The 12,094-nt window shown below is 39.6% G+C and overlaps 1 long non-coding RNA gene across 1 annotated transcript in view; it reads left to right on the top strand.

The window, feature by feature from the left end:
- Positions 1–455: 455 nt before the first annotated feature.
- Positions 456–12,094, top strand: part of LOC103549933 (uncharacterized) — a 34,610-nt gene continuing 22,971 nt past the window's right edge. The window contains exons 1-2 of the long non-coding RNA XR_011524977.1: positions 456–576; positions 11,837–11,946. This is a non-coding gene — a long non-coding RNA (uncharacterized lncRNA). The remainder of the gene's footprint in view (positions 577–11,836; positions 11,947–12,094) is intronic.

Raw genomic sequence — 12,094 nt, 5'->3', positions numbered from 1 at the left:
TTCATTTTCTTTTGATAAACACCTATTAATCGCCTAATCATTTACTAATTGGTACCAGTCTAAGTACCCAGTTAAGCCAACAAAAGCCTATTTAATCCAAAATATCTTAAGTAGTATAGTAATAGATCAGTGTCTTAATCATGGATGTATCTTCAGTGCCTATCATGGGGTCTGGCACACAGTAGGACCTCAATGAATATTTGTTGAACAATGGTACAGTTACCATTCCTACTGATCCTAATTTCTCATAACGACATTATTTCTTGGAGCAAATTCCAATTCAAGTCACCAAAATTACACCTCCTTCTTAGAAATGTGGTTCTAAATTGTTAAGTGTTTGTCAGAATCACCTGGAGGGCCTGTTAAAACACAAATGGCTGGACCCCAACCCCAGAGCTTCCGATTCGTATGTCCAGGATGAGGCCCAGGAGTTTGAATTTCTTATGTGTTCACAGGTGATGCTGATGCTGCTGGGCTGGGGACCACACATAAAGAAGCACTGCTCTCAAGGGTGGCAGAAACTTGGATCCCCGAATCACCACGTGGAAGACACCCACCAAATACCCACCCTGGACTGTGAGTGAGAAACCAACTTAATACTGTGAACCCTCTGAGATCCTGGGTTTATCTGTTACAGAAGCTAGAATTACATAATTAACACAGAAAAAGAGGTAGTTGTTTCTGTGAAGAAGAGGGGAGGTATAATAAGTTTAATTCTCTGGTTATTATTCCTTGGCTTAAAATACAAAAGTGCATACCTTAACTTTCTCTCCACAAGCCTCCCACTAGCCTCCCCACCCCATACTCTAAATTTTAAGTCCACCAGGTGGTAGGAGGTACATGGAAGAAAGGGGCCAAGAGTGGTTCATCCCAATTGGCCAGAGGATAGCCATCTGAAAATTTAGGTATAAAATCAGACTATAGTGAACCCAATACCTCATTCCTTCTTTAAGAGATATTTGTTGAGTGCCAACTGTGGACAGGCACTGTTCTAGGAAGTGTAGGTACATTGATGAACAACAGCTGAAGGCTCAGAGCAAAGACACATAAATAGGGTCGTCCGCAGGGTACTGACTGGTTCCCAGATGGAAGCAAGAGATAACCATGGTTTAAATAAGTGGGTTAACAATCTCAAGAAGTTAGAATTCTATTTTCAACCAGAATGGGCAGCTGTTGTTCACTGTGGCAAAGATTCAGAGAGGCATCCTTTGGCCTTTGTGACATCCCTGTCCAGGAGAGAGACAATCTTCAGAAAGACGGAAAGATGGCCCCTTTGACTCTTCTTATTAGGGAGAAATGTGCCTCAAGCTGTCTTGGCTGAGATGCCATCTTCTGTGCACCTGTGTACAGGGGCACAAGGTGCTGATATGCTGACAAATATCATGTGTAACAGTGACATGATGTATAACAGTAACATTCTTCCCGTTAGTTAGGTTTGTCAATGGAAATTAACACAGGCTTTCTGCTTATATATTGGCTATCAACTGTTGGGCTATGTGAGTCTCTTTGGAGATTGAATTCTCTCACACCATACTGACAAAAATCAACTTTCTGGCTTTGCTCAGCCTAAAGGGCCATTTCACAGACCATGACTCCATGTGAAGCCTCATGACGCCTAATTAGCCATACTTCCCTGGTGACCTTTCACCTTTACCATATGCATTCTTTCAAACATCAACCCAAATTGGTTGCAGTTTTGTTCTTTTCAGATTTTCTGCATGCTCATGTCTCTTCCTGCGATTGTCAATCTGCCTTAGCCACCTGGTGAACTCCTACATTTCCTTCCAAATCTAGTTCAAATATCCTCTCTTTGGGATGGCTCTTCTTGTTAAGTGTCTTCTTCTTCTGAATTACTGTTGTACTCTGGCCATGCCTTTGGTTTTAATCACCTATTAAACGCCTGTTAAGTACAGGCCTCAGGTTACCATTACATATTTAATCCTGATAGAAACTCCTTGGTGATAGATGTTGTTATCCATATGGCAGCCCCCCTTTATCCACAGGGCTACGTTCGAAAACCCCCAGTGGATGCCTGAAACTACTGATAGTACCTCACTCCATGTATACTATGTACACACACATTTCTATGATAATTTATAAATTAGTCACAGTAAGAAATTCACGACAATAACAATAAAATAGAACAACTATAACAATATACTATGATAAAAGTTACCATAGATCTTAGCAACCTCAGCATAAGATTTTTTTTCTTTCCTTATTAAGTTGAGAACTTTCACCTACTCACTTAAAGGAAGCAGTTCACTGCTTCTCTTTGGCATGTCTGAATTCCCAGCATCACTACTCTTGTGCTTTGGGCCCCTTACAGTCATGAGCCATGTAACCATGTTTTAATCAATGACAAACCGCATATATGGCAGTGGTCTCATAAGATTAGTACCATATAGCCTAGGAGTGTATACCATCTCTGTTCATGCAAGTCTACTCTATGATATTCGCACTACAATGAAATGAACTAACAATGCATTTCTCAGAACGTATCCTTGTCCTTAAGAGACACATGACCACATGACCCTATTAAGTAAAATAAGGGTGACTTGAACACAAGCACTGCGATTTATAGGATGCTCAGGATGCTGGACAAAAGAATGATCCATGTCCTGGGCGGGAGAGAGTGGTACAGCATGAGATTTTGTCACTCATCCTGATGTGCAATTTGAAATTTATGAATTGTTTGTTTCTGGAATTTTCCATTTAATACTCATTGATGGAGAGTAACTAAAACCATGGAAAGTGAAACTGTGGATAAGGGGGGACTAGCATATGTTACAAATGATGGAGTTAAGCCTCAGAAAATTTAAACCCAAGGTCACACAGTTAGTGAGTTTCCTGAGCTAGGATTCTAATTGAGATATGTCATTGCAAAGCTCACCATCATAGTCATAGCACTCAGTTATTTATTTACCGGTCTGCTCCTCCATTAGACTGTGAGGTCCTGTAGGAACCGTGACTGAATCCACACCCACACACACCTGTCACTGCCTGCACAGGACGTGCCATGTGTGGTGAATGAATGAGCTAATGAATGAATGAATGGCTTTTTCACGTGGCAGGGATATGGTCATGCAAAACAGATTTTGTACAAATATCTTATGTCACTGTCTTTAGCTTTCTGCCTTCCTTAACTGGCATTATTTGTCCTTCTTCTCCATTCCATATAAAAGATTCCAGTGAGCTATTCATGGAACGATGCTCCTCCTGGGCCCTTCAGGGGAACTGTCCAACCACACAAAGCTAATTTCATGCAACTTAAATGGCCCAGACATTTAGCCTCCCATTTAGACTACAGTAAGAATCTGAGATGTGCTTGCTTAAGTGACAGAAGGAGACAGCCTCTAATCTACACATGATTTCTTCTCAACTGCTCTCTCTCTATAACGGCAGATGGTTCACAGGCCCATCTTGTGAATGTTATGATACTTAATGCATAAGAAAAGTCTAGAGGAGGAGGAAAGCGAGAAGAAGATGAGATCAAAGACAATTACCATTTGTTTATACTTCAGATCCCACTTACAGGAGAAGTTGTAGCTCAAAAATGGAGGGTGGAAATAGGGTGGAGAGAAAGCCAGCTACATACAGGTATTATCTGAAGGGTTTGGCAGATATAGTTAACTGGCAGCAGAGATGTTTATTTCATGCAGGTACAGACTTGGTTTCCTCTAATCTACTTCTCTAAGGCAATCTCCATTTCTTGCATGAAAATTTTGGTTAAATAAAATTATTATTAAAATTTTTGTAACAAATGTGACAAAAGATTAATGTCCTTAATATTTAACTACCTTCTACGGATCAGATCAATAATTTTAAAAAACCCACTTAGGTCCTCCCATAAAGCAAAAAAAATATGAAGTAATTTTTAATAAACTTTTAAAGCAATGTACAGTCATACCAGAAATGGAAAAAATTTATGGCAAAGTAAGAGGTCATTTTTCTTGCAAATTAGTGAAGATACAAAAATGATGATACAAATTTTAGTAAATATATAATGCAATACACATCCTCATATACTGCTGATGAGGATATCAACTGGCTCCATCTTTTAACAAATATCTGTAAAGAATATTAAAAATACGCACAAACATTATTCCTAAATTCTGAAAATTTTATCTTAAAGAAATAATTCAAATGGGAGAGGGAGGGAAATTTTATACAAAAAGATGTTCATCACATTATTGTTATTCATGAAGTAAGATGGAGAGCAAATTAAATGCCTAAATCTGGAAGCCTGGTCTGGTCCCAGTACAATCCTACAACAAAATAATCTATGTCTTACACCCATTACCTTTGTTCACATCTAGAGCTTGGATAAATAGCCATGTATATTTTCTTCTAATTTTTCATGTTTTCATTTCTTCCGTCTAACTCTTTATACGGAATTTATTTTTATGTGGGATGTGAAGAGACAGAGGATATGAGCCTATGTCCTGTCTCTACCATCAGCTGTGCTATGCTGGGCAAATAATTTAATCTCTCCTGAGTCTTAGTTAGCTGGTCCATGGAAAGCAAAATAATCACACTTATCTTACAGATTGGCTGTGGATCTGAGGCGAGTCCATGCATATAGAAATAGTGAGCATGGGTTCAATCGACAAAGGGGTTCAGGGGAGAGGGTCTGATGTATAATCACTCCATCTGTCTGGAGTCAAATAGAGAATACGAACTAGAGTAGTCAGGGAGATCTTTCTGGAATAGGTAACCCAGAATCAAGCATTAAAAATAAGAGGGAAAGATTCCTACTTCCAGCCATGAGGGAATAACAGCGATTAGAGTTCTCGTCCAACCTAGAAAATCAGATAAAATGTATGAACCAGGAGATTTCAGAAATTGAACAATAGGCAGCACAAGACAGTGATCTCTGAAAGAAGGGGAACAAATGAGGTGAGCCCTAGGGGTACCCCAACTCACTCCCTGCAGAGGTCCATTGGTTATACGCACGTGGAGGGGAACAAAGCAAAGCCAGGTGGCCTCACGGAACTGAGGAGACAGCAGCGGGGAGTCTGGGATGGAAGGAGGGAGACCAGGGATTTGCATGGAAGGTGCTGGAAAGCAAAGAAGGGAGATCCAGAGACCGGCAGAGGGCTGTTCTTGTGTCTTTGGCTGCCTACTGATCTGTGCATGTGTGTGAGGAAACTAAGCAATCTGGGAAAGAACCTCTGGAAAGTAGTCAGAACAATCGCCAAGAATCACAAGGCTGCGTGCAGTTCATGCTATCACGACGCAGGGTGGAAAGATCTCCTGACACATGGAGCAGAGAATGCAGTCCTCAGGATTGTGTTACCTCACTAGTGGGGTGCTAGACTGAATGTTAGGGTCCCCTCAGAATTCATATGTTGAAATCTAATCCCCAATGTGATGGTATTTGGAGGCGGGACCTTTGGGAAGTGATTAAGTCATGGCTGGAGCCCTCATGAGTGGGATTAGTCCCTTATGAAATTGCCTCTAGAGAGCTCCCTAACCCCTTCTGCCACATGAGGACACAGTGAGAAGACAAGAAGAGGATGCTCTGTGAACCAGGAGGCGGGCTCTCACCAGACTCTGAATCGACCAGCACCTTGATCTTGGACTTCCCAGTCTCCAGGACTGTGAGAAATAAATGTTTGTTGTTTAAGCCACTCAGTGTATGGTATTTTTTTAATAGCAGCCCAAAGAGGCTAAGACCATGGGGCCAAAGCATCCTAGAGTGAGGTTGTTCTAGACACGCCTTAGAAAGTCTAAGCCGCAAAGTTTTAAATAATTCCAAGTAACTTAATTTTGTCCCAAACCAAGGCACAAAACATTTCAAGAGATATCCTTGGAACACAAAATCTTGTTCAACATTCAAATACCAATAAATGTAACCTAAAATATCAACAGAAAAAAAAGAGAACTATGTGATTATATAAATTGTAAAAAACATTTGATCATTCAGCATTCATTAACGATAAAAAAAAAAAAAATACTTTAACCCTGAGACTGGGAACAAGGCAAGGATGTCTGTTCTCACCACTCTTACACAAATTAGCTAGTGGTCCTAGCCAGCACAGAAGGAAAGAGAGCGGAACTCAGACAGATAGGTTGGAAAGGAAGAGGTAAAGCCGCCGCTGTTTGCAGACCATAGGATTACCCCTGTAGAAAACCCCAGAGAATCTTAAAAAAATTCTACAGCTAATAAGCGAATTAGCAAATTTTCAGGAAATAACGGCCAATGCTCAAAACTCAATTATATTTCTATAAATAGCAACAAACAACTGGAAATAAAATTTGAAAGGAGTACAATTTACAATAGCACCACAAAAAGAGACATATTCAGGTCTAAATCTAACAAGATGAGTATAGCATCTGAACACTACAAAACACTATGACATAAATCAAAGTATATCTAAATAAATGCAGAGCTGTATCTTCTTCATGGATTGAAAGGTCCAACATTGTTAAGATGTCAGTGTTCCCCAAACTGATCTATAAATTTAAAGTCAACCAAAGTCCCGGCAGAATTTTTACAGAACTCTCAGTACAATTTCTGCAACATTTTCGTAAGTCAAATTATATCAAAATAGGAAGTTAAAATAAAAATACTGTTGGCAAAAATTAAAGGTAAGCTGCAAACTACACCAAATATTTGAAAAATATACATCTTACAACGGACTTGTATCTAGAACATATAAAGAACTCTTACAATTCATAATAAAAAAAGTTTTTTTAAATGTACAAAATATTTGAACAGACACTTCACCAAAGAAGATGTACAAATAGCCAATAAGGACGTAAATGATGCCAAACATCATTAGTCATTGGGAAATCTGAGTTAAATCCACAATGAGCTACCACTACATACCTATTAAAAGGGCCTAAATAAAAAAAGACTGACGATACCAAATGCTGACAAGACTGTGGAACGGTAACTCTCTCACACGCTGCTGTGAGAAATTCAAAATGATACAGCCACTTTGAAAACAATTTAGGAGTTTATTATAGATTTAAATTTACACTTTTGATATGACCCAACAATTCCACTCCTAGATATTATCTAAGAGAAATGAAAATATAGGTTCACATAAAGCCTGGAACATTAATGTTCATAGAAGAGCTATTTATAACAGAAAACTGGAACCAACCTAAAGGTCCATTACCTGGTAAATGGAGAAACAAATTGTGGTCTGTGCAATCAATGGGATAAACAGAAACAAACTAACTAAACTAACTAAAACACTCTATAACATGGGTAGATTTACAAAGTTTTATGCTAGCTGGAAGAAGCTAGACACAGAAGACGACATACTTTATGATTCCAGTTATATATCTTTTCATAAAATGCAAAGCTATGATGATAAATAGATAAGTGATGGCCAAGGGCTAGCGAGTCTAGAGGGTTGGGGGGAGATTGACGGCAAAGGGGCACAAGGGACGTTTTTGAGGTGATGGAGGTGTTCTGTACTACGACTGTGATAGTGGTGGTGACATGACTGCATGAATTTGAAAAAACTTGTCGAATTGTACACCTTAAATTAGTGAGTTACATTTTATATAGATTATATAAACCTAACTAAAAACATAGGATAAACAAGATAAACTTACATATACATCTGAAAACATTTATATTTAAAAGTAAAGAACATATAGTGTCATTGATACAATGAGAATACTAAAAAGAAGAGATAGGATTTAAACCGATGGAACGAAAGGCACAGACATTTGTAGCCCCACTCAGGTATTAGATACCATTCTCTATCCTTTGTGGGTTACCAGGGGTGGCCTGGGTTTTTAAATGCAGTGAGATCCCCATCATAGGTATTGCTCAACTGCTTACATCTTCTGACACCTTGTTCTTCCTCTTCTCTCTACTTTTTTACTTGATTGCATATTCTGTTTCCTTTAATTATTTAAATTTCCCAAGTTATCTCCTAGGAGATCACATATGTGTCTTGGCTTTCTAAAGAAACTTTCTGCCAAGCAGGAATAATCAACTGCACTTCCCAAATCTACACAGTAGCCAGTTATCCAGTCCACTTTGGATTAACACGTACAGCTGATGCTGAAACGTGGGCTGCCCAACACAAATAGCTCTAAACTTAGGCCTTGGGATATTTACTTGGCTGTCCTCAGAGGTTTTATTTATTGTGGGTTGATTCACAAAGTGCAGATCCCTGTACTTACCACGCTGGGTTACCATTCTAATGGTAGGGGCAGAATTGGTAGGTAACAATTATGTTGTGATTAGACACCTAGGTGCTCTCCTTGGGTGCTACCCACCTGGGTCCCAACCCCCTGGCAAATTTTCATTTACCTAAAACACCAAGACCATGTCTTTGCACATGCACACTCCTTCTGAGACATGCTGTAGTTTAGACAGATCATTTTTCCCCACAAATGCAAGAACATAAAAATATGTTCAGCCCAAAGGCCACATCCTGACCACAGGTACACAAGGACCACTGCCAGGAGCACAACCAAATACTGATGCTGACGCCAAATGCTGACACCGATTTCCCAGTAAGCCTCTGCTCCTGGCCCTTTAGGGATATCTTAAGCAAGCACATGCATTGACATTCCTCTCAGAACTCCTCATTAGCTAGATACCTGGAAAACAAAAAATGTTACCCTTTCTGTGCTTGATGACAAACTTTGCAATAGGAACTTCCCCTCTCAAATCTGGATTTATTAAAAAATCTGCATTTCTAACAATCTGGATCTCTGGGGAATATAACTTTACTTCTAGATTAAAATATGCTCTGACTGCAAAGTCATATTCCAGACTACATATAGCACAACCAAATACTGAAAAACTCATTAAGAGCAAAGCTGCTGGGCTGGATTTGCTACTCACTTGTTCAGAGACTTTGAGAAAGTTATCAAATATCTTGAAGCCTCGATTTACTCCTCTATACAATGAGACCAATAAGGTTATTGTGAGGATTAAATGAAGTATTTTAGGCAAATGTGCCCTCCTTGGATATAGTAAGGGCTCAAAGTACTGTTAAATGCACACTGATGCCTGGCAGACAATTCAATCCTTTGGGCTCCAATATACTATTCATGATCGTTCTGTGACTTGGACTTCTGAGCTATCCTGCCTCAGACCACATGGCCCACTTCTGTGACTTGAGTAGGAGGAATTAGTCCTAAATAGTCTTCATCATCACTAATTCATAAAGCTCAAAATATGTGAATTTGGCTAAGAAAAGTCGCCATGTCTTCTTTCCACAGGGAATTCAGGAGGGTTCCATGAAGGAAATTCTAAAGGAATGCAGGTCTGCCTTCCTGTGGTGGGCTGTAACCGCTTGCTTCTTCTCTACTTTTCCACACAGATATTTTCTCCTAAGGGAGCTTCTTGAAAAACTTTTGATTCTCTTAATCACCGGAAACCAAGGAAACTTTAATTGTGTACACAGGCTCAATATGGCCATGAAAATCATCTTATTCTAGGTAATCTAACATTGCCTTCTCTAGAACACTCCCCAAATAAACTAAAACTATCAACCAAAACTAGAGAAAAATCAAGAGTAAAGACAAAGCGTGTTTCCTGCAGGAAATACGTATTATTTTTATAATAAGAAAATTATAATAATCATCAGTCTGTGCAAGGAACCTCACTCATCTCAGCCATGGCTAAACACAGAGCTAGTTATATTCTCACAGCTGCACATTCTGTTCAGAAACTTGAACCACTAGAGCAAACATCACATTTTCCATCCCTTTCCAACTAAAATTTTAGTCCAGTCCAATGATTTCTACAATCCAATCTGGTTATAAAAATCTGAGGCTCTCTCAGAAGAACAGTCTGTCAAACTCAAGTTCTTTTCATTATCTTAGCCACTTTTCCACTTCAAATTCTCCCTGAATCTCCCCTCACAGTAGAGCCTGGTTAACTCGAAAGACTCAGCGGCTCTCACCTTCCTCCATCCCACTGCTGCTTAGAGGCTGGCGAGCTGGAATAAGGACAGAAACACAACACACCCAGCTCCTGGACGATCAGAACACTCTGCTCTGAACTCAGCTCTCTCCAGGTCACCTCACATAGCTCCCAGAGAGGCGGACAACCAGATGATTTTGCTTCTAACATGGAGGCAGACTGACACCCTGCATTAAGAACCAGGGCCCTTTCAGTTTGACATTCAGGTATCTAGCAATATATTCTCAAAATCCTACTGTGTCTGCTGTAATTCTTTCAATATTCCGTGAGTGAGGGGGATAGGAAAGAATATTCTATCTTCATAGGACACATATTTTCATATTTTTATGACCTCCAACCTATTAATTTCTGGGCAACTTCTCATTCTAAAAGCCCTGTAGGTCTAACTTCATATGGTCAACTGTAACTGTCTGTTCCTTCTCTATTTTTCACATATTTTCACCTAAGACACCTCCTCAAGGTCTCCAAGGCCTAAGGAAACTATTTTCAAGGGATGTGTAATTGAGGAGTTCATTAGGGGACTGTGGAGACATACGTCCACTTGTACAAACAAAGAAGAAATTCTTTAGCTGTCAATATCCTCTGATAACTTGCTATATGCATATTCCATCCACCCATTTAGAAGATATCCTTTTTTCATTGATTAGTAACATAAAGTCACATTCTAAATCACTATTACACTTATCCATGCAATTAAAACTGATATAAATTTCACAAATTTGTGATTATTATCAATTCCTATTAATTTCATAGTAAGCTGTAATAAACATCAACACAGACAACTGCAGACTTGACACCTCCAAATAAACTGGAATCTGAGCGAGGGACATCAGAACAGAATTCCTCCTTCTCAAAGTTAGTTCAAATCCTGTATGTAGACAGCACTAGAATACTAAGGCAGACGCTTTCTCTACAAACTTCCCCAACAGGAAGACTAAGGACATATGTAGGGCACCAGCAAAGGAACACTAGATACTAAGAACGGTCCATCCTCGAAGAATTTTATTCAAAGCATTTACTCAAAATATTTAGAATAAAAAAGTCTGGCAACATCATATGTAAGCGTGGCTATAGAGCAGGAGGAATTGCTGCACACCGCTCGTGGGCATATGCATTGGTGAAACCACTTTGGAGAACAATTTGGTAATAGAAAATGTGAGGATTGCACATACTCTAGAATCCAGTGATTTCTTTCTTAGGTATTTACTCTACAGTTTCCTGCACAGGAACACATGCACACAAGAAAGAATGCTCATAGTGACACTGCTCATAATAGCAAATATTTGGAAGCGAACTCTGTCCATCAGTAAGAGAAGAGACGAATCACATATGGTATACTCACATAACCATACAGAAGTAGTCACGTGGTTTCAGAGGTCATCCAGCTGAGTAGTTCTTAAACCTGCCTCTACATCAAAATCACCTGGAGAGCTTTAAAAATGCAGAGTCTGAATCAGCATCCTTGGGGGAGAGGATGGGCCTGGGGCACCTGTGCCACACGAAATAATATTTGTAAAACAAAGACCTAGGTCATTCACAGATCATCGAAAGTGTAGTCTGGAGGGGTAGATTGACTTGTCTAAAGTAACCCAGCTGGTAGAAGGGCAAGTGGGGAACAGAACTAGGTTCTCCCGCCTCCTGGTCCAGAGCTCTCTCCAGTGATCACATTACCCTCCTACAGGTCAAAAGAAGATAATGTAGTTAAACTTACCAGTTACTCCATCAAGAGTGTTAAACTGCACATGTTGACCTTGACTTAAGAGATTATCCTCTTTCCTATTTGTCTTTGGGATCTGCTGATCCTGCTAAATACTCTGAGCTTGTGGTTCTTCTCTTTTAAATAAAAAGTTTGAATTGGTAATGCGATTTTGAGATAGAGCTAGAGATTGAGATAGGAAATAGTGATAGTAATTTTTTTTCTTCCAGGCCCACAGGGAAATAATACACATTGGAGTCAGAACACTTGTGTTAAAGACCCAGCTTTTCCTTGGAAAGTCTGTTAATCTTTAAGCCCCTTCTGGTCGGCTGTCACATGGGTAAGATGATGCTTCCCCAATGTACCTCCTGTCACAGGGCCTGTGTTTTGTATCCGAGCTTGGCCTTTAGCAGGATTATGGGCTGGTTGGCTTGGGCTGCTGTTCAATTCAGTGGAATATTGTTCCACTTCTAGAATGTCAGTGGGTG

The sequence above is a fragment of the Equus przewalskii genome, chromosome 12 (assembly GCF_037783145.1).
Source record: "Equus przewalskii isolate Varuska chromosome 12, EquPr2, whole genome shotgun sequence".
Classification (NCBI taxonomy): domain Eukaryota; kingdom Metazoa; phylum Chordata; class Mammalia; order Perissodactyla; family Equidae; genus Equus; species Equus przewalskii.
Note: the sequence above shows the minus strand (reverse complement) of the source record. Positions and strands in the feature narration are given on the sequence as shown.